General features: G+C 47.1%; 11 non-coding genes across 11 annotated transcripts; all 11 read right to left on the bottom strand.

Annotated features, from left to right (window-relative positions):
* Positions 1 to 1209: 1209 nt before the first annotated feature.
* Positions 1210 to 1281, bottom strand: TRNAT-UGU (transfer RNA threonine (anticodon UGU)). Its single transcript has one exon. It is a non-coding gene; the product is annotated as a tRNA-Thr (tRNA).
* A 1156-nt stretch (positions 1282 to 2437) lies between these two features.
* TRNAS-GCU (transfer RNA serine (anticodon GCU)) lies at positions 2438 to 2519 on the bottom strand. The gene has a single exon. It is a non-coding gene; the product is annotated as a tRNA-Ser (tRNA).
* A 1546-nt stretch (positions 2520 to 4065) lies between these two features.
* On the bottom strand, positions 4066 to 4137 carry TRNAT-UGU (transfer RNA threonine (anticodon UGU)). Its single transcript has one exon. It is a non-coding gene; the product is annotated as a tRNA-Thr (tRNA).
* Positions 4138 to 5293: 1156 nt separating this feature from the next.
* Positions 5294 to 5375, bottom strand: TRNAS-GCU (transfer RNA serine (anticodon GCU)). The gene has a single exon. It is a non-coding gene; the product is annotated as a tRNA-Ser (tRNA).
* A 1557-nt stretch (positions 5376 to 6932) lies between these two features.
* On the bottom strand, positions 6933 to 7004 carry TRNAT-UGU (transfer RNA threonine (anticodon UGU)). Its single transcript has one exon. It is a non-coding gene; the product is annotated as a tRNA-Thr (tRNA).
* A 1156-nt stretch (positions 7005 to 8160) lies between these two features.
* TRNAS-GCU (transfer RNA serine (anticodon GCU)) lies at positions 8161 to 8242 on the bottom strand. The gene has a single exon. It is a non-coding gene; the product is annotated as a tRNA-Ser (tRNA).
* A 1556-nt stretch (positions 8243 to 9798) lies between these two features.
* TRNAT-UGU (transfer RNA threonine (anticodon UGU)) lies at positions 9799 to 9870 on the bottom strand. Its single transcript has one exon. It is a non-coding gene; the product is annotated as a tRNA-Thr (tRNA).
* Positions 9871 to 11026: 1156 nt separating this feature from the next.
* TRNAS-GCU (transfer RNA serine (anticodon GCU)) lies at positions 11027 to 11108 on the bottom strand. The gene has a single exon. It is a non-coding gene; the product is annotated as a tRNA-Ser (tRNA).
* A 5701-nt stretch (positions 11109 to 16809) lies between these two features.
* TRNAT-UGU (transfer RNA threonine (anticodon UGU)) lies at positions 16810 to 16881 on the bottom strand. The gene has a single exon. It is a non-coding gene; the product is annotated as a tRNA-Thr (tRNA).
* A 4103-nt stretch (positions 16882 to 20984) lies between these two features.
* Positions 20985 to 21056, bottom strand: TRNAT-UGU (transfer RNA threonine (anticodon UGU)). The gene has a single exon. It is a non-coding gene; the product is annotated as a tRNA-Thr (tRNA).
* Positions 21057 to 22211: 1155 nt separating this feature from the next.
* TRNAS-GCU (transfer RNA serine (anticodon GCU)) lies at positions 22212 to 22293 on the bottom strand. The gene has a single exon. It is a non-coding gene; the product is annotated as a tRNA-Ser (tRNA).
* Between the last annotated feature and the right edge of the window lie 3530 nt (positions 22294 to 25823).

Raw genomic sequence — 25823 nt, 5'->3', positions numbered from 1 at the left:
TACTTGCATTGAGGCATGCCGAGGTTGTGAGTTCGAGCCTCACCTGGCGCAGCTTACTGGTTTTTCATAAACCATTTCACTAAAAGTAAAGATTAAACTCAGGGTAAAGACGGCCCTTGCTAGAGAGTTTTTACTTCTTTTCAGGATCTGCGTGTCCGACTCTTCCAGGTGCAAATATCACAATCCTATTCGATGCTCCTTATAAACATTCCATGATGTGCCGTCTTGCATAGCATGCAAACACCACATCAGTGCATTTAAAAATACATTTGTAGAATAATAAATATGATGAAAACATTGTTGTCACGGGATAACCATATACTGAGGAGCTGCAAACAGTGCTGTATCAGCTACTAACAATAACATGTAAATGAAAGACATATCAAAAGAAGAGCGTCATCATATTAATGTTTCTAGTCAACATAAGAGTTGCACCATAGCAGCTTATGGTGCTTTCTGCTCAGATTGTGCCTCCAATCCCACATTGATTTTTTTTATTCTTTGCAGTTTAAAAAAACAATTCGTGCTCAAAGTTACCTTTTTAAAACCATTCAACCTAATATATTTATTTCTCTAACTTGTGAATGTGGTCCATGTTCTCTTTTCCTCATCCCCATCACGATACTCCTTTTCCCGAAATCAGGTTCACTTCTTTATCCAGCCCACCCATCCAAGGTCACCAAATCTATGAAGCGATTCTGCTTTTTCTCACATTCTCTCTATGTACAAGATACCTTGTATCATTTGAATGGACAGCAGGAGAGTCGGATATTTATGGTTAGTGGGGGTGGGGTTTTGAAGATTAACCTCATTTGACTAAGAGCCGGGGCATCTGGGAGGAAAAGTATTTTAAGGGGGATGAAGTTCACATCTCCTTGGTGAAATTTCTAGATCCTTATTTCATCATTTCTGTGGATGCAGACTCAGTCGGAACAGAGGTCATAGTCCTCGCTCTGACTTTCAAAGGAACTTCAAATATGCATGGCTTATTTGGCTTTGCCCGGCAGGGCTTGCCCGGCGGGGTGAGAATGGCGTTTGTCAGGCGTTCGGAAGGGGTGAGGCGATAGTTTATGGGTCAATGGTTTTCATGAAGTCTTCTTGATACGATGAAAGCAGGAAAGGGAAGCTTGTCAATAAGCAAACTTAAGACAAGGTGTGACTCCTAGAAAGAATGACTTGGAAACAACATACAGAAACTCACATATAAAAAGGCCCTGATGAGGCTTGAACTCATGACCCCTGGTTTACAAGACCCGTGCTCTGCCACTGAGCTACAAGGCCAGCCTGCCTGCAGTATGTAAATCGCTTCATGTATTCTTACTGCGGTATGAAGATATCTATGATTTTGAGACTCTGTATGTAAATGCAGTTGCATTTGAATGTCTACATGCGTGCACAAATTGAAGAGCATGCTTAAGACACTTTTCTTGGAAGTAGGAAAAACTCCATTTTGATTTGAGAACATAAGAGTATTCACATTTATGACCATACTGATAGCTCTAGTTAGTATGTCCACAATCAGTGACAGATAGAGAACTCACTTATTAGATGTGATCTGTCTCTGTGGGGCAGACATATGTCAACAGTCATACACTTGAGATGGCTGAAACTTTAGGAGTAAGAGCTGCTTTCTTATCAGTCTATCTATCCAAACTGGTTAGAAGTAACCCTGGGCGTCCGAATCGGCTACGCCCACGGAGTAGGCGTAGTGTTGCCTTCTACGCATTTTGCGTAGACAGCGTAGCCGGCAACACTACGCCCACTCCGTGAGCGTAGCCGATTCGGCCGCCACCCGCCTCCCTCCCGCCCTCCCCTACATACATTATTTAAGCAACTAACCTTAATAAAACAATTTTTAAAGCACTTACCATGTCCGGGGCTCTTCCGGGGCTCCCTCTTGGAATAGCGTCCCTTCCTGGATACCAATGCGCATGCGCGGCCTCCCGTGCATGCGCATTTCTCGGGAGAAATGCGCATGCGCGGCCGCCCGCGCATGCGCATTGGTATCCAGGACGACGCTATTCCAAGAGGGAGCCCCGGACGAGCCCCGGACACGGTAAGTGCTTTAAAATTGTTTTATTAAGGGTAGTTGCTTAAATAATGTATGTAGGGGAGAGCGTGAGGGAGGTGCGTAGTGGGGCTACGCGGAGTGCGGGAGTGGGCGTAGCTTCTCGCCCACTCCGCGTAGCTCCGCGGAGCCCCACTACGCCCACTACGACCAGGGTTAGTTAGAAGGCCAGGAGTGAGGGAAAGGCAATCCTCTGGACACTTCATGAAAGATCTAATTTCAATTAAGCACAAAACCCCTTAATTTGACATAATTGCCAAAATGGAATAGTCAGTTGGGCCCTTCTAGTGGATTATGGCTGTGTCTTGAAAGAGAGTGTAATTGTACTACGAGACATGCCCACCTTCAAAAGAGTGTCTGATGGCGTTCCGACGAAGGTGGGATTCGAACCCACGCGTGCAGAGCACAATGGATTAGCAGTCCATCGCCTTAACCACTCGGCCACCTCGTCAGCCTTAGGTGACTATGTTTCATTTTTTAGGAAATTCTTACGATGTGCTAATTACAAATAATCATAAGTTTCTCCTAGACTGTGTCAGAACTGGCAAATATATGTGGTGTTCAATAGACAGAGCACATGATATAGCAGAATTATCAAATCTGTTCCATTAGGACTGTAGTTTTTAATAGTCATGATAACATGCTAGCATGTGAGTCGATCTTGCACAGTGAATAAGGGAGCAGTGCCAGTATCTCCTTGGTCAGCTCTAGATGGCTCAACTGGGGAGATATGAGAACAGTGAGCTCCAGTGGCGCTATCGGTTAGCGTGCGGTACTTATACAGCAGTACTTGCATTGAGGCATGCCGAGGTTGTGAGTTCGAGCCTCACCTGGCGCAGCATACTGGTTTTTCATAAACCATTTCACTAAAAGTAAAGATTAAACTCAGGCTGAAGACGGCCCTTGCTAGAGAGTTTTTACTTCTTTTCAGGATCTGCGTGTCCGACTCTTCCAGGTGCAAATATCACAATCCTATTCGATGCTCCTTATAAACATTCCATGATGTGCCGTCTTGCATAGCATGCAAACACCACATCAGTGCATTTAAAAATACATTTGTAGAATAATAAATATGATGAAAACATTGTTGTCACGGGATAACCATATACTGAGGAGCTGCAAACAGTGCTGTATCAGCTACTAACAATAACATGTAAATGAAAGACATATCAAAAGAAGAGCGTCATCATATTAATGTTTCTAGTCAACATAAGAGTTGCACCATAGCAGCTTATGGTGCTTTCTGCTCAGATTGTGCCTCCAATCCCACATTGATTTTTTTTTATTCTTTGCAGTTTAAAAAAACAATTCATGCTCAAAGTTACCTTTTTAAAACCATTCAACCTAATATATTTATTTCTCTAACTTGTGAATGTGGTCCATGTTCTCTTTTCCTCATCCCCATCACGATACTCCTTTTCCCAAAATCAGGGTCACTTCTTTATCCAGCCCACCCATCCAAGGTCACCAAATCTATGAAGCGATTCTGCTTTTTCTCACATTCTCTCTATGTACAAGATACCTTGTATCATTTGAATGGACAGCAGGAGAGTCGGATATTTATGGTTAGTGGGGGTGGGGTTTTGAAGATTAACCTCATTTGACTAAGAGCCGGGGCATCTGGGAGGAAAAGTATTTTAAGGGGGATGAAGTTCACATCTCCTTGGTGAAATTTCTAGATCCTTATTTCATCCTTTCTGTGGATGCAGACTCAGTCGGAACAGAGGTCATAGTCCTCGCTCTGACTTTCAAAGGAACTTCAAATATGCATGGCTTATTTGGCTTTGCCCGGCAGGGCTTGCCCGGCGGGGTGAGAATGGCGTTTGTCAGGCGATCGGAATGGGTGAGGCGATAGTTTATGGTTCAATGGTTTTCATGAAGTCTTCTTGATACGATGAAAGCAGGAAAGGGAAGCTTGTCAATAAGCAAACTTAAGACAAGGTGTGACTCCTAGAAAGAATGACTTGGAAACAACATACAGAAACTCACATACAAAAAGGCCCTGATGAGGCTTGAACTCATGACCCCTGGTTTACAAGACCCGTGCTCTGCCACTGAGCTACAAGGCCAGCCTGCCTGCAGTATGTAAATCGCTTCATGTATTCTTACTGCGGTATGAAGATATCTATGATTTTGAGACTCTGTATGGAAATGCAGTTGCATTTGAATGTCTACATGCGTGCACAAATTGAAGAGCATGCTTAAGACACTTTTCTTGGAAGTAGGAAAAACTCCATTTTGATTTGAGAACATAAGAGTATTCACATTTATGACCATACTGATAGCTCTAGTTAGTATGTCCACAATCAGTGACAGATAGAGAACTCACTTATTAGATGTGATCTGTCTCTGTGGGGCAGACATATGTCAACAGTCATACACTTGAGATGGCTGAAACTTTAGGAGTAAGAGCTGCTTTCTTATCAGTCTATCTATCCAAACTGGTTAGAAGTAACCCTGGGCGTCCGAATCGGCTACGCCCACGGAGTAGGCGTAGTGTTGCCTTCTACGCATTTTGCGTAGACAGCGTAGCCGGCAACACTACGCCCACTCCGTGAGCGTAGCCGATTCGGCCGCCACCCGCCTCCCTCCCGCCCTCCCCTACATACATTATTTAAGCAACTAACCTTAATAAAACAATTTTTAAAGCACTTACCATGTCCGGGGCTCTTCCGGGGCTCCCTCTTGGAATAGCGTCCCTTCCTGGATACCAATGCGCATGCGCGGCCTCCCGTGCATGCGCATTTCTCGGGAGAAATGCGCATGCGCGGCCGCCCGCGCATGCGCATTGGTATCCAGGACGACGCTATTCCAAGAGGGAGCCCCGGACGAGCCCCGGACACGGTAAGTGCTTTAAAATTGTTTTATTAAGGGTAGTTGCTTAAATAATGTATGTAGGGGAGAGCGTGAGGGAGGTGCGTAGTGGGGCTACGCGGAGTGCGGGAGTGGGCGTAGCTTCTCGCCCACTCCGCGTAGCTCCGCGGAGCCCCACTACGCCCACTACGACCAGGGTTAGTTAGAAGGCCAGGAGTGAGGGAAAGGCAATCCTCTGGACACTTCATGAAAGATCTAATTTCAATTAAGCACAAAACCCCTTAATTTGACATAATTGCCAAAATGGAATAGTCAGTTGGGCCCTTCTAGTGGATTATGGCTGTGTCTTGAAAGAGAGTGTAATTGTACTACGAGACATGCCCACCTTCAAAAGAGTGTCTGATGGCGTTCCGACGAAGGTGGGATTCGAACCCACGCGTGCAGAGCACAATGGATTAGCAGTCCATCGCCTTAACCACTCGGCCACCTCGTCAGCCTTAGGTGACTATGTTTCATTTTTTAGGAAATTCTTACGATGTGCTAATTACAAATAATCATAAGTTTCTCCTAGACTGTGTCAGAACTGGCAAATATATGTGGTGTTCAATAGACAGAGCACATGATATAGCAGAATTATCAAATCTGTTCCATTAGGACTGTAGTTTTTAATAGTCATGATAACATGCTAGCATGTGAGTCGATCTTGCACAGTGAATAAGGGAGCAGTGCCAGTATCTCCTTGGTCAGCTCTAGATGGCTCAACTGGGGAGATATGAGAACAGTGAGCTCCAGTGGCGCTATCGGTTAGCGTGCGGTACTTATACAGCAGTACTTGCATTGAGGCATGCCGAGGTTGTGAGTTCGAGCCTCACCTGGCGCAGCATACTGGTTTTTCATAAACCATTTCACTAAAAGTAAAGATTAAACTCAGGCTGAAGACGGCCCTTGCTAGAGAGTTTTTACTTCTTTTCAGGATCTGCGTGTCCGACTCTTCCAGGTGCAAATATCACAATCCTATTCGATGCTCCTTATAAACATTCCATGATGTGCCGTCTTGCATAGCATGCAAACACCACATCAGTGCATTTAAAAATACATTTGTAGAATAATAAATATGATGAAAACATTGTTGTCACGGGATAACCATATACTGAGGAGCTGCAAACAGTGCTGTATCAGCTACTAACAATAACATGTAAATGAAAGACCTATCAAAAGAAGAGCGTCATCATATTAATGTTTCTAGTCAACATAAGAGTTGCACCATAGCAGCTTATGGTGCTTTCTGCTCAGATTGTGCCTCCAATCCCACATTGATTTTTTTTTATTCTTTGCAGTTTAAAAAAACAATTCATGCTCAAAGTTACCTTTTTAAAACCATTCAACCTAATATATTTATTTCTCTAACTTGTGAATGTGGTCCATGTTCTCTTTTCCTCATCCCCATCACGATACTCCTTTTCCCGAAATCAGGTTCACTTCTTTATCCAGCCCACCCATCCAAGGTCACCAAATCTATGAAGCGATTCTGCTTTTTCTCACATTCTCTCTATGTACAAGATACCTTGTATCATTTGAATGGACAGCAGGAGAGTCGGATATTTATGGTTAGTGGGGGTGGGGTTTTGAAGATTAACCTCATTTGACTAAGAGCCGGGGCATCTGGGAGGAAAAGTATTTTAAGGGGGATGAAGTTCACATCTCCTTGGTGAAATTTCTAGATCCTTATTTCATCCTTTCTGTGGATGCAGACTCAGTCGGAACAGAGGTCATAGTCCTCGCTCTGACTTTCAAAGGAACTTCAAATATGCATGGCTTATTTGGCTTTGCCCGGCAGGGCTTGCCCGGCGGGGTGAGAATGGCGTTTGTCAGGCGTTCGTCAGGCGATCGGAAGGGGTGAGGCGATAGTTTATGGTTCAATGGTTTTCATGAAGTCTTCTTGATACGATGAAAGCAGGAAAGGGAAGCTTGTCAATAAGCAAACTTAAGACAAGGTGTGACTCCTAGAAAGAATGACTTGGAAACAACATACAGAAACTCACATACAAAAAGGCCCTGATGAGGCTTGAACTCATGACCCCTGGTTTACAAGACCCGTGCTCTGCCACTGAGCTACAAGGCCAGCCTGCCTGCAGTATGTAAATCGCTTCATGTATTCTTACTGCGGTATGAAGATATCTATGATTTTGAGACTCTGTATGTAAATGCAGTTGCATTTGAATGTCTACATGCGTGCACAAATTGAAGAGCATGCTTAAGACACTTTTCTTGGAAGTAGGAAAAACTCCATTTTGATTTGAGAACATAAGAGTATTCACATTTATGACCATACTGATAGCTCTAGTTAGTATGTCCACAATCAGTGACAGATAGAGAACTCACTTATTAGATGTGATCTGTCTCTGTGGGGCAGACATATGTCAACAGTCATACACTTGAGATGGCTGAAACTTTAGGAGTAAGAGCTGCTTTCTTATCAGTCTATCTATCCAAACTGGTTAGAAGTAACCCTGGGCGTCCGAATCGGCTACGCCCACGGAGTAGGCGTAGTGTTGCCTTCTACGCATTTTGCGTAGACAGCGTAGCCGGCAACACTACGCCCACTCCGTGAGCGTAGCCGATTCGGCCGCCACCCGCCTCCCTCCCGCCCTCCCCTACATACATTATTTAAGCAACTAACCTTAATAAAACAATTTTTAAAGCACTTACCATGTCCGGGGCTCTTCCGGGGCTCCCTCTTGGAATAGCGTCCCTTCCTGGATACCAATGCGCATGCGCGGCCTCCCGCGCATGCGCATTTCTCGGGAGAAATGCGCATGCGCGGCCGCCCGCGCATGCGCATTGGTATCCAGGACGACGCTATTCCAAGAGGGAGCCCCGGACGAGCCCCGGACACGGTAAGTGCTTTAAAATTGTTTTATTAAGGGTAGTTGCTTAAATAATGTATGTAGGGGAGAGCGGGAGGGAGGTGCGTAGTGGGGCTACGCGGAGTGCGGGAGTGGGCGTAGCTTCTCGCCCACTCCGCGTAGCTCCGCGGAGCCCCACTACGCCCACTACGACCAGGGTTAGTTAGAAGGCCAGGAGTGAGGGAAAGGCAATCCTCTGGACACTTCATGAAAGATCTAATTTCAATTAAGCACAAAACCCCTTAATTTGACATAATTGCCAAAATGGAATAGTCAGTTGGGCCCTTCTAGTGGATTATGGCTGTGTCTTGAAAGAGAGTGTAATTGTACTACGAGACATGCCCACCTTCAAAAGAGTGTCTGATGGCGTTCCGACGAAGGTGGGATTCGAACCCACGCGTGCAGAGCACAATGGATTAGCAGTCCATCGCCTTAACCACTCGGCCACCTCGTCTGCCTTAGGTGACTATGTTTCATTTTTTAGGAAATTCTTACGATGTGCTAATTACAAATAATCATAAGTTTCTCCTAGACTGTGTCAGAACTGGCAAATATATGTGGTTTTCAATAGACAGAGCACATGATAAAGCAGAATTATCAAATCTGTTCCATTAGGACTGTAGTTTTTAATAGTCATGATAACATGCTAGCATGTGAGTCGATCTTGCACAGTGAATAAGGGAGCAGTGCCAGTATCTCCTTGGTCAGCTCTAGATGGCTCAACTGGGGAGATATGAGAACAGTGAGCTCCAGTGGCGCTATCGGTTAGCGTGCGGTACTTATACAGCAGTACTTGCATTGAGGCATGCCGAGGTTGTGAGTTCGAGCCTCACCTGGCGCAGCATACTGGTTTTTCATAAACCATTTCACTAAAAGTAAAGATTAAACTCAGGCTAAAGACGGCCCTTGCTAGAGAGTTTTTACTTCTTTTCAGGATCTGCGTGTCCGACTCTTCCAGGTGCAAATATCACAATCCTATTCGATGCTCCTTATAAACATTCCATGATGTGCCGTCTTGCATAGCATGCAAACACCACATCAGTGCATTTAAAAATACATTTGTAGAATAATAAATATGATGAAAACATTGTTGTCACGGGATAACCATATACTGAGGAGCTGCAAACAGTGCTGTATCAGCTACTAACAATAACATGTAAATGAAAGACATATCAAAAGAAGAGCGTCATCATATTAATGTTTCTAGTCAACATAAGAGTTGCACCATAGCAGCTTATGGTGCTTTCTGCTCAGATTGTGCCTCCAATCCCACATTGATTTTTTTTATTCTTTGCAGTTTAAAAAAACAATTCATGCTCAAAGTTACCTTTTTAAAACCATTCAACCTAATATATTTATTTCTCTAACTTGTGAATGTGGTCCATGTTCTCTTTTCCTCATCCCCATCACGATACTCCTTTTCCCGAAATCAGGTTCACTTCTTTATCCAGCCCACCCATCCAAGGTCACCAAATCTATGAAGCGATTCTGCTTTTTCTCACATTCTCTCTATGTACAAGATACCTTGTATCATTTGAATGGACAGCAGGAGAGTCGGATATTTATGGTTAGTGGGGGTGGGGTTTTGAAGATTAACCTCATTTGACTAAGAGCCGGGGCATCTGGGAGGAAAAGTATTTTAAGGGGGATGAAGTTCACATCTCCTTGGTGAAATTTCTAGATCCTTATTTCATCCTTTCTGTGGATGCAGACTCAGTCGGAACAGAGGTCATAGTCCTCGCTCTGACTTTCAAAGGAACTTCAAATATGCATGGCTTATTTGGCTTTGCCCGGCAGGGCTTGCCCGGCGGGGTGAGAATGGCGTTTGTCAGGCGTTCGTCAGGCGATCGGAAGGGGTGAGGCGATAGTTTATGGTTCAATGGTTTTCATGAAGTCTTCTTGATACGATGAAAGCAGGAAAGGGAAGCTTGTCAATAAGCAAACTTAAGACAAGGTGTGACTCCTAGAAAGAATGACTTGGAAACAACATACAGAAACTCACATACAAAAAGGCCCTGATGAGGCTTGAACTCATGACCCCTGGTTTACAAGACCCGTGCTCTGCCACTGAGCTACAAGGCCAGCCTGCCTGCAGTATGTAAATCGCTTCATGTATTCTTACTGCGGTATGAAGATATCTATGATTTTGAGACTCTGTATGTAAATGCAGTTGCATTTGAATGTCTACATGCGTGCACAAATTGAAGAGCATGCTTAAGACACTTTTCTTGGAAGTAGGAAAAACTCCATTTTGATTTGAGAACATAAGAGTATTCACATTTATGACCATACTGATAGCTCTAGTTAGTATGTCCACAATCAGTGACAGATAGAGAACTCACTTATTAGATGTGATCTGTCTCTGTGGGGCAGACATATGTCAACAGTCATACACTTGAGATGGCTGAAACTTTAGGAGTAAGAGCTGCTTTCTTATCAGTCTATCTATCCAAACTGGTTAGAAGTAACCCTGGGCGTCCGAATCGGCTACGCCCACGGAGTAGGCGTAGTGTTGCCTTCTACGCATTTTGCGTAGACAGCGTAGCCGGCAACACTACGCCCACTCCGTGAGCGTAGCCGATTCGGCCGCCACCCGCCTCCCTCCCGCCCTCCCCTACATACATTATTTAAGCAACTAACCTTAATAAAACAATTTTTAAAGCACTTACCATGTCCGGGGCTCTTCCGGGGCTCCCTCTTGGAATAGCGTCCCTTCCTGGATACCAATGCGCATGCGCGGCCTCCCGCGCATGCGCATTTCTCGGGAGAAATGCGCATGCGCGGCCGCCCGCGCATGCGCATTGGTATCCAGGACGACGCTATTCCAAGAGGGAGCCCCGGACGAGCCCCGGACACGGTAAGTGCTTTAAAATTGTTTTATTAAGGGTAGTTGCTTAAATAATGTATGTAGGGGAGAGCGGGAGGGAGGTGCGTAGTGGGGCTACGCGGAGTGCGGGAGTGGGCGTAGCTTCTCGCCCACTCCGCGTAGCTCCGCGGAGCCCCACTACGCCCACTACGACCAGGGTTAGTTAGAAGGCCAGGAGTGAGGGAAAGGCAATCCTCTGGACACTTCATGAAAGATCTAATTTCAATTAAGCACAAAACCCCTTAATTTGACATAATTGCCAAAATGGAATAGTCAGTTGGGCCCTTCTAGTGGATTATGGCTGTGTCTTGAAAGAGAGTGTAATTGTACTACGAGACATGCCCACCTTCAAAAGAGTGTCTGATGGCGTTCCGACGAAGGTGGGATTCGAACCCACGCGTGCAGAGCACAATGGATTAGCAGTCCATCGCCTTAACCACTCGGCCACCTCGTCTGCCTTAGGTGACTATGTTTCATTTTTTAGGAAATTCTTACGATGTGCTAATTACAAATAATCATAAGTTTCTCCTAGACTGTGTCAGAACTGGCAAATATATGTGGTGTTCAATAGACAGAGCACATGATATAGCAGAATTATCAAATCTGTTCCATTAGGACTGTAGTTTTTAATAGTCATGATAACATGCTAGCATGTGAGTCGATCTTGCACAGTGAATAAGGGAGCAGTGCCAGTATCTCCTTGGTCAGCTCTAGATGGCTCAACTGGGGAGATATGAGAACAGTGAGCTCCAGTGGCGCTATCGGTTAGCGTGCGGTACTTATACAGCAGTACTTGCATTGAGGCATGCCGAGGTTGTGAGTTCGAGCCTCACCTGGCGCAGCATACTGGTTTTTCATAAACCATTTCACTAAAAGTAAAGATTAAACTCAGGCTAAAGACGGCCCTTGCTAGAGAGTTTTTACTTCTTTTCAGGATCTGCGTGTCCGACTCTTCCAGGTGCAAATATCACAATCCTATTCGATGCTCCTTATAAACATTCCATGATGTGCCGTCTTGCATAGCATGCAAACACCACATCAGTGCATTTAAAAATACATTTGTAGAATAATAAATATGATGAAAACATTGTTGTCACGGGATAACCATATACTGAGGAGCTGCAAACAGTGCTGTATCAGCTACTAACAATAACATGTAAATGAAAGACATATCAAAAGAAGAGCGTCATCATATTAATGTTTCTAGTCAACATAAGAGTTGCACCATAGCAGCTAATGGTGCTTTCTGCTCAGATTGTGCCTCCAATCCCACATTGATTTTTTTAATTCTTTGCAGTTTAAAAAAACAATTCATGCTCAAAGTTACCTTTTTAAAACCATTCAACCTAATATATTTATTTCTCTAACTTGTGAATGTGGTCCATGTTCTCTTTTCCTCATCCCCATCACGATACTCCTTTTCCCGAAATCAGGTTCACTTCTTTATCCAGCCCACCCATCCAAGGTCACCAAATCTATGAAGCGATTCTGCTTTTTCTCACATTCTCTCTATGTACAAGATACCTTGTATCATTTGAATGGACAGCAGGAGAGTCGGATATTTATGGTTAGTGGGGGTGGGGTTTTGAAGATTAACCTCATTTGACTAAGAGCCGGGGCATCTGGGAGGAAAAGTATTTTAAGGGGGATGAAGTTCACATCTCCTTGGTGAAATTTCTAGATCCTTATTTCATCCTTTCTGTGGATGCAGACTCAGTCGGAACAGAGGTCATAGTCCTCGCTCTGACTTTCAAAGGAACTTCAAATATGCATGGCTTATTTGGCTTTGCCCGGCAGGGTGAGAATGGCGTTTGTCAGGCGTTCGTCAGGCGATCGGAAGGGGTGAGGTGATAGTTTATGGTTCAATGGTTTTCATGAAGTCTTCTTGATACGATGAAAGCAGGAAAGGGAAGCTTGTCAATAAGCAAACTTAAGACAAGGTGTGACTCCTAGAAAGAATGACTTGGAAACAACATACAGAAACTCACATACAACAAGCATTTGCAATGCAGTAGGTCTCGCATTTACTTGAGTTTGAGCTATTGGCATTGTAAATGACAATGCCTTTTATTTATGTTTTGGTTTTTAAAAGTAGATAAATAAAAGGCATTGTCATTTACAATGCTAATAGCTTAAACTAGCGTAAATGCGAGACTGATTGCATTGCAAATGCGTGTTCTCTTCTGCATACACAAAACATCAATCCGCATAGTGATGGCCAGGGACAGCTTTAGCGCTGTTGTGGCACAATTGGGTTGCGGCTGAAGGCAGTGTGAGTTTCTCTCAGTGGGGCAGTATGGTGTTCAGTGGGGTAGAGGATGTGGCAGATGACAGAAACTGCAAGGCTCTGAGACAAATGGCTTGTGATAGCACTTTTAAGCATATTTGGGACATTTTGCAAACTGCAAAGTTTTCAGATTAATGTATAGTGTTGACCAATAACAACTGAGCGCATGTGTGCATTGTCAATCTAAATAAACCTGGAAAAATACTAATTGTAGCGTCGTCTTTTGCTTGTGTCAAAAATAAATGTGGATAAATACAGAAAAATTGCCCAAAAAATAAATATGCATAAACGCAGACGGAAATGGCAAAAAAATAAATACCATAAAACCGGGAGCCCTAATCATTTTCTCCGCTTGAAGGATTGTTTCGTGGGGCGATGCTGATTTTTACTCCCGTATGTTTGTGAATGTGTGTATTTTAAATATATTTCCTCTCTCTAAAATACCTAGTTTTACGGATATTATCGGCACTCGGCTGGAAAGACGTTTCAATGGTGTTTGGTGTATTTTTTTTTAAAGGCACTCCATCTATGCTTTAATCTGGGGGATTTGCGTCGCTCCCCACACCCCCTCTAACTGAGGAAGGGGTTGTGGTGGGGCAGAGCGCTCTAGCAGTGTTCTACGTGAGGGTTTTTCTGACTTTTTATTGGTGTAAACCCTACAAACCAGGCTGCTGCTGACCCTGCTGGCGCCGTGGACCACGAGATTGGGAGGCTCTATTCATCCATTCATCCACCCAAGATCGCCCAGGGAGATGCTGACACATGAAGAGGCTTCGGAGGACCATGGTTGAGAAGGCCAGCAAGTTTCTCTTGATTTTGGTCGGCTCCGTGTTTTTCATGCTGATCCTCTACCAGTATGTGGGGCCGTGTGTGAACTTGGGTTCCCCCAGCCGGTACCCCCAGGAGGACCTGGACCTCTTTCCCACCCCGGACCCGAACTACGTGAAGAAGTACTACTTCCCGGTGCGTGACCTGGAGCGGGCTCTGTCTTTCGACATGAAGTGCGATGACGTGATCATCTTCCTGCACATCCAGAAGACTGGGGGCACCACTTTCGGCGCCACCTGGTCCAGAACGTGCGCTTGGAGGTGCCCAGCGACTGCTACCGGCCCAACCGCAAGGAGATCTGGCTCTTCTCACGCTTTTCCACGGGCTGGAGCTGCGGCCTGCACGCAGACTGGACCGAGCTGACCAGTTGCGTGCCCACCCCCGCTCACATGTGCACTCATATTTTAGTGAACTGTTTTTTCACCCTCTCTGTCGATCCTACCCAGACCTTATACCACCTGTACCGTCTCACAGCCCCTAATGAACTTTGACCCACCCAGGCCTCTTGCTTCTAAGCCCCCGCCACCCCCTCCTCCCATGCGGAGTGTCATTGCGCTCCAGCTGTTTAACGGCTAACAATGCTCCCACACCCCTGCGACCATCTAGCGTGTGTTTTCAGGCCTTTAATTCTATTACGGCCCCATTGTGCGCTGTTTGGATGAGCCCTGATGGGCTCAGCCCACTGTTTGCAAAGAGGAGCCCTTGAGATGCCGTGGGCCAGTGAATCCTAATCTACTCTCACTGGGGACAGCTCGGGCCATGTTGCAAATACCCCACCCCCTAGTGTTTCTAACCGTCAGTGTTTGCCAGCCATTACTCGTATATCTTCATGGCTCCGAAATCCCACTTGCTGCCTAGCACCACCTTTTGCAGACCCCGACCCGCTCTTTTCAGAGGCGGACCCATTTTCCTGCCTGTCCCATTACCGGTGTACAATTTTCCCATTGCCACATTTCTATGCTTGGACAGGGACAGGCGTTTGCCAGCGCTGGCCTCCGTAGTTGTGCGAGGTGTTTCCTCACCTTGATTACATTTTGTTTCTGATTCACATATCTACAGTTGTGTACAGGCTGTTCTGATAGCTCAGTGGTTGAGTGTCCTCTGAAATGGTTTGCAATGAAGCTGCAAGTACACATTCGCAGCCTTTCTTTTGCCTGAGCAGAGGTTGGCAGCAGGAGTGACGTGCTGTTGAGTCATTAAAGCGCCTAGAGACTGTTCCGGAACATGCACAGATACAGAGCCGTATAGCGCCCTTTTGTTTTCATTCCCCGTGTGTTCTTTCTGCCTCCTGTATATTGCCGTCTCAGAGCGTCGGGTGGGGTGGGAGGATGGGTTCGGGCTGGTTCCTTTGTCTTAGCGGCACGTGTTGTCCATGTCCTTGACCCACATTGCTGCTTTCCGTTCATCGGAGGGTATCGAGGGGGCATAGGTATTTTTCAGTGCCCTCCCCCATCCAGTTCGGTCGAGCCCCCCTCAAATTATCGTGCCTGCCTCTACGGTACATGGAGCAGGGCGGAACCAAGTAAATGCCCCAAATACGGTGTTCATCCGGTGCTGGGGAGTGTCACCAGTCTCCACCGGTATACTGAAGTATTCGGACACAGAAACCTCGATTATCGGTAAAAAAAAAGTGCTGCTGTGGTGTATGTCCCATCCCCCTCATCGTCCTGTCCAGCCCTCATCGTCCTGTCCAGTCAGCTGAGATTCAAGCTCCATCGCAGCAGTACGCAAGAGTATATAACTTGCATTACCCACACCCAAAGCTGCCTGAAACACCCTGTCCGAGATTGCTGCTTCACTGCACGGCCCACACTGGTTTGTCTTTGTAAATGGTTTTAAACTACTGTGTTGGGCTCTCGAAGAACTGACAAGCTGTGCATGTTGTCATTCTCCCCAAAATGACCTCTAACGCGTGCTTTCAGCCTGGTCCTTATTTTTGGAGGAGTGAGCGCACGTGGGAGTAAACTGCCAATGTTCTTTTCATGGCAGGGAAGTGCCCTCCGTACCCTCCCAGCAGCGGGAAAGCTGCACGCTGTGCGGGGCCGTGTGGTGTGCTGGGGTCACACTGGATGGCAGTCACATGGGGACAAATGGCGCAGTAGTATGTACAATGAGATGTAACTGAAAGCCAGGTGTGATGTGGCATCAGTATGTGGGGAGAGGGTTCTCCAAAGGGATATTGTCCAGGGTTCATTTGTAGAAGCATTTTCTAGCGTTGCTTTTCCGCCTTTCTTTTTGTGTATACCGCGTCCTTGCACTTGGCTCTATACACAGGCAATAAAACAATTTGACAACTACTTGGAAAACAGTGTTCACACGAGAGTGTTTCCAAGTCACGGCAGACAGCTGGTCACTGCTCTCGAGTCCTCTGCTGTGATTTTATACCTGCCCCGGCTGTCGCGTGATGCTTAAACAAAAGTTGCTGATAGCTGCCTTTGAGCTTGAGATTGCTCCAGAGCCGAGTGTTCACAAGGGGGTGAGGGGAGGGGAGTGGGGTCAGACTGATAGCACTGAAAAACAAGACGTGCGCAAAAACAAAACCTGCCGTGGGGCGGGACTTCCGTCTTCGGAAGCTCGCGCCCACGGAGTGCCTGGACAGAAAAGCGGTGCTGGTGACGCGGGGCTCCCATGCCCAAGGGAGAGCCCCGCGGAGGCTGCAGAGTCCGGCGATGCGGTGAGTGGGGTTAGTTGGGGGGGTCTCTGTGCGTGTGCATGGGCGGGGGGGAGGGGGTTGTCTGTGTGTGTGCGCTCGTGTGTGTGTGTGGGCGGGGGGGGGGCTGGGGAGGTGTGGTGTGTGTCTGTATGTGTGTGCTCGTGTGTGTGTGTCTCTGTGTGCGTGCGTGATCCAGATCCATGGTGACTGACTGAAGAGCCTGCCGGAATCGGAGCACGCGACCTGATCCGATTCTGGCAGGCTGCGTGCGTGCGCGTGCCAGTCTGTTGTCCCAAACCTCGTTAGTCCTTGAAAGCCAGAATGATTACAATAGGACTCCACTGCGACAATCGCTTTCGCGATTGCATCGCAGTGCGAGCCCTAAAAAGGCCCTGATGAGGCTTGAACTCATGACCCCTGGTTTACAAGACCCGTGCTCTGCCACTGAGCTACAAGGCCAGCCTGCCTGCAGTATGTAAATCGCTTCATGTATTCTTAGTAGATAAATAAAAGGCATTGTCATTTACAATGCTAATAGCTTAAACTAGCGTAAATGCGAGACTGATTGCATTGCAAATGCGTGTTCTCTTCTGCATACACAAAACATCAATCCGCATAGTGATGGCCAGGGACAGCTTTAGCGCTGTTGTGGCACAATTGGGTTGCGGCTGAAGGCAGTGTGAGTTTCTCTCAGTGGGGCAGTATGGTGTTCAGTGGGGTAGAGGATGTGGCAGATGACAGAAACTGCAAGGCTCTGAGACAAATGGCTTGTGATAGCACTTTTAAGCATATTTGGGACATTTTGCAAACTGCAAAGTTTTCAGATTAATGTATAGTGTTGACCAATAACAACTGAGCGCATGTGTGCATTGTCAATCTAAATAAACCTGGAAAAATACTAATTGTAGCGTCGTCTTTTGCTTGTGTCAAAAATAAATGTGGATAAATACAGAAAAATTGCCCAAAAAATAAATATGCATAAACGCAGACGGAAATGGCAAAAAAATAAATACCATAAAACCGGGAGCCCTAATCATTTTCTCCGCTTGAAGGATTGTTTCGTGGGGCGATGCTGATTTTTACTCCCGTATGTTTGTGAATGTGTGTATTTTAAATATATTTCCTCTCTCTAAAATACCTAGTTTTACGGATATTATCGGCACTCGGCTGGAAAGACGTTTCAATGGTGTTTGGTGTATTTTTTTTTAAAGGCACTCCATCTATGCTTTAATCTGGGGGATTTGCGTCGCTCCCCACACCCCCTCTAACTGAGGAAGGGGTTGTGGTGGGGCAGAGCGCTCTAGCAGTGTTCTACGTGAGGGTTTTTCTGACTTTTTATTGGTGTAAACCCTACAAACCAGGCTGCTGCTGACCCTGCTGGCGCCGTGGACCACGAGATTGGGAGGCTCTATTCATCCATTCATCCACCCAAGATCGCCCAGGGAGATGCTGACACATGAAGAGGCTTCGGAGGACCATGGTTGAGAAGGCCAGCAAGTTTCTCTTGATTTTGGTCGGCTCCGTGTTTTTCATGCTGATCCTCTACCAGTATGTGGGGCCGTGTGTGAACTTGGGTTCCCCCAGCCGGTACCCCCAGGAGGACCTGGACCTCTTTCCCACCCCGGACCCGAACTACGTGAAGAAGTACTACTTCCCGGTGCGTGACCTGGAGCGGGCTCTGTCTTTCGACATGAAGTGCGATGACGTGATCATCTTCCTGCACATCCAGAAGACTGGGGGCACCACTTTCGGCGCCACCTGGTCCAGAACGTGCGCTTGGAGGTGCCCAGCGACTGCTACCGGCCCAACCGCAAGGAGATCTGGCTCTTCTCACGCTTTTCCACGGGCTGGAGCTGCGGCCTGCACGCAGACTGGACCGAGCTGACCAGTTGCGTGCCCACCCCCGCTCACATGTGCACTCATATTTTAGTGAACTGTTTTTTCACCCTCTCTGTCGATCCTACCCAGACCTTATACCACCTGTACCGTCTCACAGCCCCTAATGAACTTTGACCCACCCAGGCCTCTTGCTTCTAAGCCCCCGCCACCCCCTCCTCCCATGCGGAGTGTCATTGCGCTCCAGCTGTTTAACGGCTAACAATGCTCCCACACCCCTGCGACCATCTAGCGTGTGTTTTCAGGCCTTTAATTCTATTACGGCCCCATTGTGCGCTGTTTGGATGAGCCCTGATGGGCTCAGCCCACTGTTTGCAAAGAGGAGCCCTTGAGATGCCGTGGGCCAGTGAATCCTAATCTACTCTCACTGGGGACAGCTCGGGCCATGTTGCAAATACCCCACCCCCTAGTGTTTCTAACCGTCAGTGTTTGCCAGCCATTACTCGTATATCTTCATGGCTCCGAAATCCCACTTGCTGCCTAGCACCACCTTTTGCAGACCCCGACCCGCTCTTTTCAGAGGCGGACCCATTTTCCTGCCTGTCCCATTACCGGTGTACAATTTTCCCATTGCCACATTTCTATGCTTGGACAGGGACAGGCGTTTGCCAGCGCTGGCCTCCGTAGTTGTGCGAGGTGTTTCCTCACCTTGATTACATTTTGTTTCTGATTCACATATCTACAGTTGTGTACAGGCTGTTCTGATAGCTCAGTGGTTGAGTGTCCTCTGAAATGGTTTGCAATGAAGCTGCAAGTACACATTCGCAGCCTTTCTTTTGCCTGAGCAGAGGTTGGCAGCAGGAGTGACGTGCTGTTGAGTCATTAAAGCGCCTAGAGACTGTTCCGGAACATGCACAGATACAGAGCCGTATAGCGCCCTTTTGTTTTCATTCCCCGTGTGTTCTTTCTGCCTCCTGTATATTGCCGTCTCAGAGCGTCGGGTGGGGTGGGAGGATGGGTTCGGGCTGGTTCCTTTGTCTTAGCGGCACGTGTTGTCCATGTCCTTGACCCACATTGCTGCTTTCCGTTCATCGGAGGGTATCGAGGGGGCATAGGTATTTTTCAGTGCCCTCCCCCATCCAGTTCGGTCGAGCCCCCCTCAAATTATCGTGCCTGCCTCTACGGTACATGGAGCAGGGCGGAACCAAGTAAATGCCCCAAATACGGTGTTCATCCGGTGCTGGGGAGTGTCACCAGTCTCCACCGGTATACTGAAGTATTCGGACACAGAAACCTCGATTATCGGTAAAAAAAAAGTGCTGCTGTGGTGTATGTCCCATCCCCCTCATCGTCCTGTCCAGCCCTCATCGTCCTGTCCAGTCAGCTGAGATTCAAGCTCCATCGCAGCAGTACGCAAGAGTATATAACTTGCATTACCCACACCCAAAGCTGCCTGAAACACCCTGTCCGAGATTGCTGCTTCACTGCACGGCCCACACTGGTTTGTCTTTGTAAATGGTTTTAAACTACTGTGTTGGGCTCTCGAAGAACTGACAAGCTGTGCATGTTGTCATTCTCCCCAAAATGACCTCTAACGCGTGCTTTCAGCCTGGTCCTTATTTTTGGAGGAGTGAGCGCACGTGGGAGTAAACTGCCAATGTTCTTTTCATGGCAGGGAAGTGCCCTCCGTACCCTCCCAGCAGCGGGAAAGCTGCACGCTGTGCGGGGCCGTGTGGTGTGCTGGGGTCACACTGGATGGCAGTCACATGGGGACAAATGGCGCAGTAGTATGTACAATGAGATGTAACTGAAAGCCAGGTGTGATGTGGCATCAGTATGTGGGGAGAGGGTTCTCCAAAGGGATATTGTCCAGGGTTCATTTGTAGAAGCATTTTCTAGCGTTGCTTTTCCGCCTTTCTTTTTGTGTATACCGCGTCCTTGCACTTGGCTCTATACACAGGCAATAAAACAATTTGACAACTACTTGGAAAACAGTGTTCACACGAGAGTGTTTCCAAGTCACGGCAGACAGCTGGTCACTGCTCTCGAGTCCTCTGCTGTGATTTTATACCTGCCCCGGCTGTCGCGTGATGCTTAAACAAAAGTTGCTGATAGCTGCCTTTGAGCTTGAGATTGCTCCAGAGCCGAGTGTTCACAAGGGGGTGAGGGGAGGGGAGTGGGGTCAGACTGATAGCACTGAAAAACAAGACGTGCGCAAAAACAAAACCTGCCGTGGGGCGGGACTTCCGTCTTCGGAAGCTCGCGCCCACGGAGTGCCTGGACAGAAAAGCGGTGCTGGTGACGCGGGGCTCCCATGCCCAAGGGAGAGCCCCGCGGAGGCTGCAGAGTCCGGCGATGCGGTGAGTGGGGTTAGTTGGGGGGGTCTCTGTGCGTGTGCATGGGCGGGGGGGAGGGGGTTGTCTGTGTGTGTGCGCTCGTGTGTGTGTGTGGGCGGGGGGGGGGCTGGGGAGGTGTGGTGTGTGTCTGTATGTGTGTGCTCGTGTGTGTGTGTCTCTGTGTGCGTGCGTGATCCAGATCCATGGTGACTGACTGAAGAGCCTGCCGGAATCGGAGCACGCGACCTGATCCGATTCTGGCAGGCTGCGTGCGTGCGCGTGCCAGTCTGTTGTCCCAAACCTCGTTAGTCCTTGAAAGCCAGAATGATTACAATAGGACTCCACTGCGACAATCGCTTTCGCGATTGCATCGCAGTGCGAGCCCTAAAAAGGCCCTGATGAGGCTTGAACTCATGACCCCTGGTTTACAAGACCCGTGCTCTGCCACTGAGCTACAAGGCCAGCCTGCCTGCAGTATGTAAATCGCTTCATGTATTCTTACTGCGGTATAAGATATCTATGATTTTGAGACTCTGTATGTAAATGCAGTTGCATTTGAATGTCTACATGCGTGCACAAATTGAAGAGCATGCTTAAGACACTTTTCTTGGAAGTAGGAAAAACTCCATTTTGATTTGAGAACATAAGAGTATTCACATTTATGACCATACTGATAGCTCTAGTTAGTATGTCCACAATCAGTGACAGATAGAGAACTCACTTATTAGATGTGATCTGTCTCTGTGGGGCAGACATATGTCAACAGTCATACACTTGAGATGGCTGAAACTTTAGGAGTAAGAGCTGCTTTCTTATCAGTCTATCTATCCAAACTGGTTAGAAGTAACCCTGGGCGTCCGAATCGGCTACGCCCACGGAGTAGGCGTAGTGTTGCCTTCTACGCATTTTGCGTAGACAGCGTAGCCGGCAACACTACGCCCACTCCGTGAGCGTAGCCGATTCGGCCGCCACCCGCCTCCCTCCCGCCCTCCCCTACATACATTATTTAAGCAACTAACCTTAATAAAACAATTTTTAAAGCACTTACCATGTCCGGGGCTCTTCCGGGGCTCCCTCTTGGAATAGCGTCCCTTCCTGGATACCAATGCGCATGCGCGGCCTCCCGCGCATGCGCATTTCTCGGGAGAAATGCGCATGCGCGGCCGCCCGCGCATGCGCATTGGTATCCAGGACGACGCTATTCCAAGAGGGAGCCCCGGACGAGCCCCGGACACGGTAAGTGCTTTAAAATTGTTTTATTAAGGGTAGTTGCTTAAATAATGTATGTAGGGGAGAGCGGGAGGGAGGTGCGTAGTGGGGCTACGCGGAGTGCGGGAGTGGGCGTAGCTTCTCGCCCACTCCGCGTAGCTCCGCGGAGCCCCACTACGCCCACTACGACCAGGGTTAGTTAGAAGGCCAGGAGTGAGGGAAAGGCAATCCTCTGGACACTTCATGAAAGATCTAATTTCAATTAAGCACAAAACCCCTTAATTTGACATAATTGCCAAAATGGAATAGTCAGTTGGGCCCTTCTAGTGGATTATGGCTGTGTCTTGAAAGAGAGTGTAATTGTACTACGAGACATGCCCACCTTCAAAAGAGTGTCTGATGGCGTTCCGACGAAGGTGGGATTCGAACCCACGCGTGCAGAGCACAATGGATTAGCAGTCCATCGCCTTAACCACTCGGCCACCTCGTCAGCCTTAGGTGACTATGTTTCATTTTTTAGGAAATTCTTACGATGTGCTAATTACAAATAATCATAAGTTTCTCCTAGACTGTGTCAGAACTGGCAAATATATGTGGTGTTCAATAGACAGAGCACATGATATAGCAGAATTATCAAATCTGTTCCATTAGGACTGTAGTTTTTAATAGTCATGATAACATGCTAGCATGTGAGTCGATCTTGCACAGTGAATAAGGGAGCAGTGCCAGTATCTCCTTGGTCAGCTCTAGATGGCTCAACTGGGGAGATATGAGAACAGTGAGCTCCAGTGGCGCTATCGGTTAGCGTGCGGTACTTATACAGCAGTACTTGCATTGAGGCATGCCGAGGTTGTGAGTTCGAGCCTCACCTGGCGCAGCATACTGGTTTTTCATAAACCATTTCACTAAAAGTAAAGATTAAACTCAGGCTAAAGACGGCCCTTGCTAGAGAGTTTTTACTTCTTTTCAGGATCTGCGTGTCCGACTCTTCCAGGTGCAAATATCACAATCCTATTCGATGCTCCTTATAAACATTCCATGATGTGCCGTCTTGCATAGCATGCAAACACCACATCAGTGCATTTAAAAATACATTTGTAGAATAATAAATATGAGGAAAACATTGTTGTCACGGGATAACCATATACTGAGGAGCTGCAAACAGTGCTGTATCAGCTACTAACAATAACATGTAAATGAAAGACATATCAAAAGAAGAGCGTCATCATATTAATGTTTCTAGTCAACATAAGAGTTGCACCATAGCAGCTAATGGTGCTTTCTGCTCAGATTGTGCCTCCAATCCCACATTGATTTTTTTAATTCTTTGCAGTTTAAAAAAACAATTCATGCTCAAAGTTACCTTTTTAAAACCATTCAACCTAATATATTTATTTCTCTAACTTGTGAATGTGGTCCATGTTCTCTTTTCCTCATCCCCATCACGATACTCCTTTTCCCGAAATCAGGTTCACTTCTTTATCCAGCCCACCCATCCAAGGTCACCAAATCTATGAAGCGATTCTGCTTTTTCTCACATTCTCTCTATGTACAAGATACCTTGTATCATTTGAATGGACAGCAGGAGAGTCGGATATTTATGGTTAGTGGGGGTGGGGTTTTGAAGATTAACCTCATTTGACTAAGAGCCGGGGCATCTGGGAGGAAAAGTATTTTAAGGGGGATGAAGTTCACATCTCCTTGGTGAAATTTCTAGATCCTTATTTCATCCTTTCTGTGGATGCAGACTCAGTCGGAACAGAGGTCATAGTCCTCGCTCTGACTTTCAAAGGAACTTCAAATATGCATGGCTTATTTGGCTTTGCCCGGCAGGGCTTGCCCGGCGGGGTGAGAATGGCGTTCGTCAGGCGATCGGAAGGGGTGAGGTGATAGTTTATGGTTCAATGGTTTTCATGAAGTCTTCTTGATACGATGAAAGCAGGAAAGGGAAGCTTGTCAATAAGCAAACTTAAGACAAGGTGTGACTCCTAGAAAGAATGACTTGGAAACAACATACAGAAACTCACATACAACAAGCATTTGCAATGCAGTAGGTCTCGCATTTACTTGAGTTTGAGCTATTGGCATTGTAAATGACAATGCCTTTTATTTATGTTTTGGTTTTTAAAAGTAGATAAATAAAAGGCATTGTCATTTACAATGCTAATAGCTTAAACTAGCGTAAATGCGAGACTGATTGCATTGCAAATGCGTGTTCTCTTCTGCATACACAAAACATCAATCCGCATAGTGATGGCCAGGGACAGCTTTAGCGCTGTTGTGGCACAATTGGGTTGCGGCTGAAGGCAGTGTGAGTTTCTCTCAGTGGGGCAGTATGGTGTTCAGTGGGGTAGAGGATGTGGCAGATGACAGAAACTGCAAGGCTCTGAGACAAATGGCTTGTGATAGCACTTTTAAGCATATTTGGGACATTTTGCAAACTGCAAAGTTTTCAGATTAATGTATAGTGTTGACCAATAACAACTGAGCGCATGTGTGCATTGTCAATCTAAATAAACCTGGAAAAATACTAATTGTAGCGTCGTCTTTTGCTTGTGTCAAAAATAAATGTGGATAAATACAGAAAAATTGCCCAAAAAATAAATATGCATAAACGCAGACGGAAATGGCAAAAAAATAAATACCATAAAACCGGGAGCCCTAATCATTTTCTCCGCTTGAAGGATTGTTTCGTGGGGCGATGCTGATTTTTACTCCCGTATGTTTGTGAATGTGTGTATTTTAAATATATTTCCTCTCTCTAAAATACCTAGTTTTACGGATATTATCGGCACTCGGCTGGAAAGACGTTTCAATGGTGTTTGGTGTATTTTTTTTTAAAGGCACTCCATCTATGCTTTAATCTGGGGGATTTGCGTCGCTCCCCACACCCCCTCTAACTGAGGAAGGGGTTGTGGTGGGGCAGAGCGCTCTAGCAGTGTTCTACGTGAGGGTTTTTCTGACTTTTTATTGGTGTAAACCCTACAAACCAGGCTGCTGCTGACCCTGCTGGCGCCGTGGACCACGAGATTGGGAGGCTCTATTCATCCATTCATCCACCCAAGATCGCCCAGGGAGATGCTGACACATGAAGAGGCTTCGGAGGACCATGGTTGAGAAGGCCAGCAAGTTTCTCTTGATTTTGGTCGGCTCCGTGTTTTTCATGCTGATCCTCTACCAGTATGTGGGGCCGTGTGTGAACTTGGGTTCCCCCAGCCGGTACCCCCAGGAGGACCTGGACCTCTTTCCCACCCCGGACCCGAACTACGTGAAGAAGTACTACTTCCCGGTGCGTGACCTGGAGCGGGCTCTGTCTTTCGACATGAAGTGCGATGACGTGATCATCTTCCTGCACATCCAGAAGACTGGGGGCACCACTTTCGGCGCCACCTGGTCCAGAACGTGCGCTTGGAGGTGCCCAGCGACTGCTACCGGCCCAACCGCAAGGAGATCTGGCTCTTCTCACGCTTTTCCACGGGCTGGAGCTGCGGCCTGCACGCAGACTGGACCGAGCTGACCAGTTGCGTGCCCACCCCCGCTCACATGTGCACTCATATTTTAGTGAACTGTTTTTTCACCCTCTCTGTCGATCCTACCCAGACCTTATACCACCTGTACCGTCTCACAGCCCCTAATGAACTTTGACCCACCCAGGCCTCTTGCTTCTAAGCCCCCGCCACCCCCTCCTCCCATGCGGAGTGTCATTGCGCTCCAGCTGTTTAACGGCTAACAATGCTCCCACACCCCTGCGACCATCTAGCGTGTGTTTTCAGGCCTTTAATTCTATTACGGCCCCATTGTGCGCTGTTTGGATGAGCCCTGATGGGCTCAGCCCACTGTTTGCAAAGAGGAGCCCTTGAGATGCCGTGGGCCAGTGAATCCTAATCTACTCTCACTGGGGACAGCTCGGGCCATGTTGCAAATACCCCACCCCCTAGTGTTTCTAACCGTCAGTGTTTGCCAGCCATTACTCGTATATCTTCATGGCTCCGAAATCCCACTTGCTGCCTAGCACCACCT

Source organism: Lissotriton helveticus, chromosome 5_1 (assembly GCF_964261635.1).
Source record: "Lissotriton helveticus chromosome 5_1, aLisHel1.1, whole genome shotgun sequence".
Classification (NCBI taxonomy): Eukaryota; Metazoa; Chordata; class Amphibia; order Caudata; family Salamandridae; genus Lissotriton; species Lissotriton helveticus.
The sequence above is the reverse complement of the archived record's forward strand: the minus strand, read 5'-3'. Positions and strand labels throughout refer to the sequence as shown.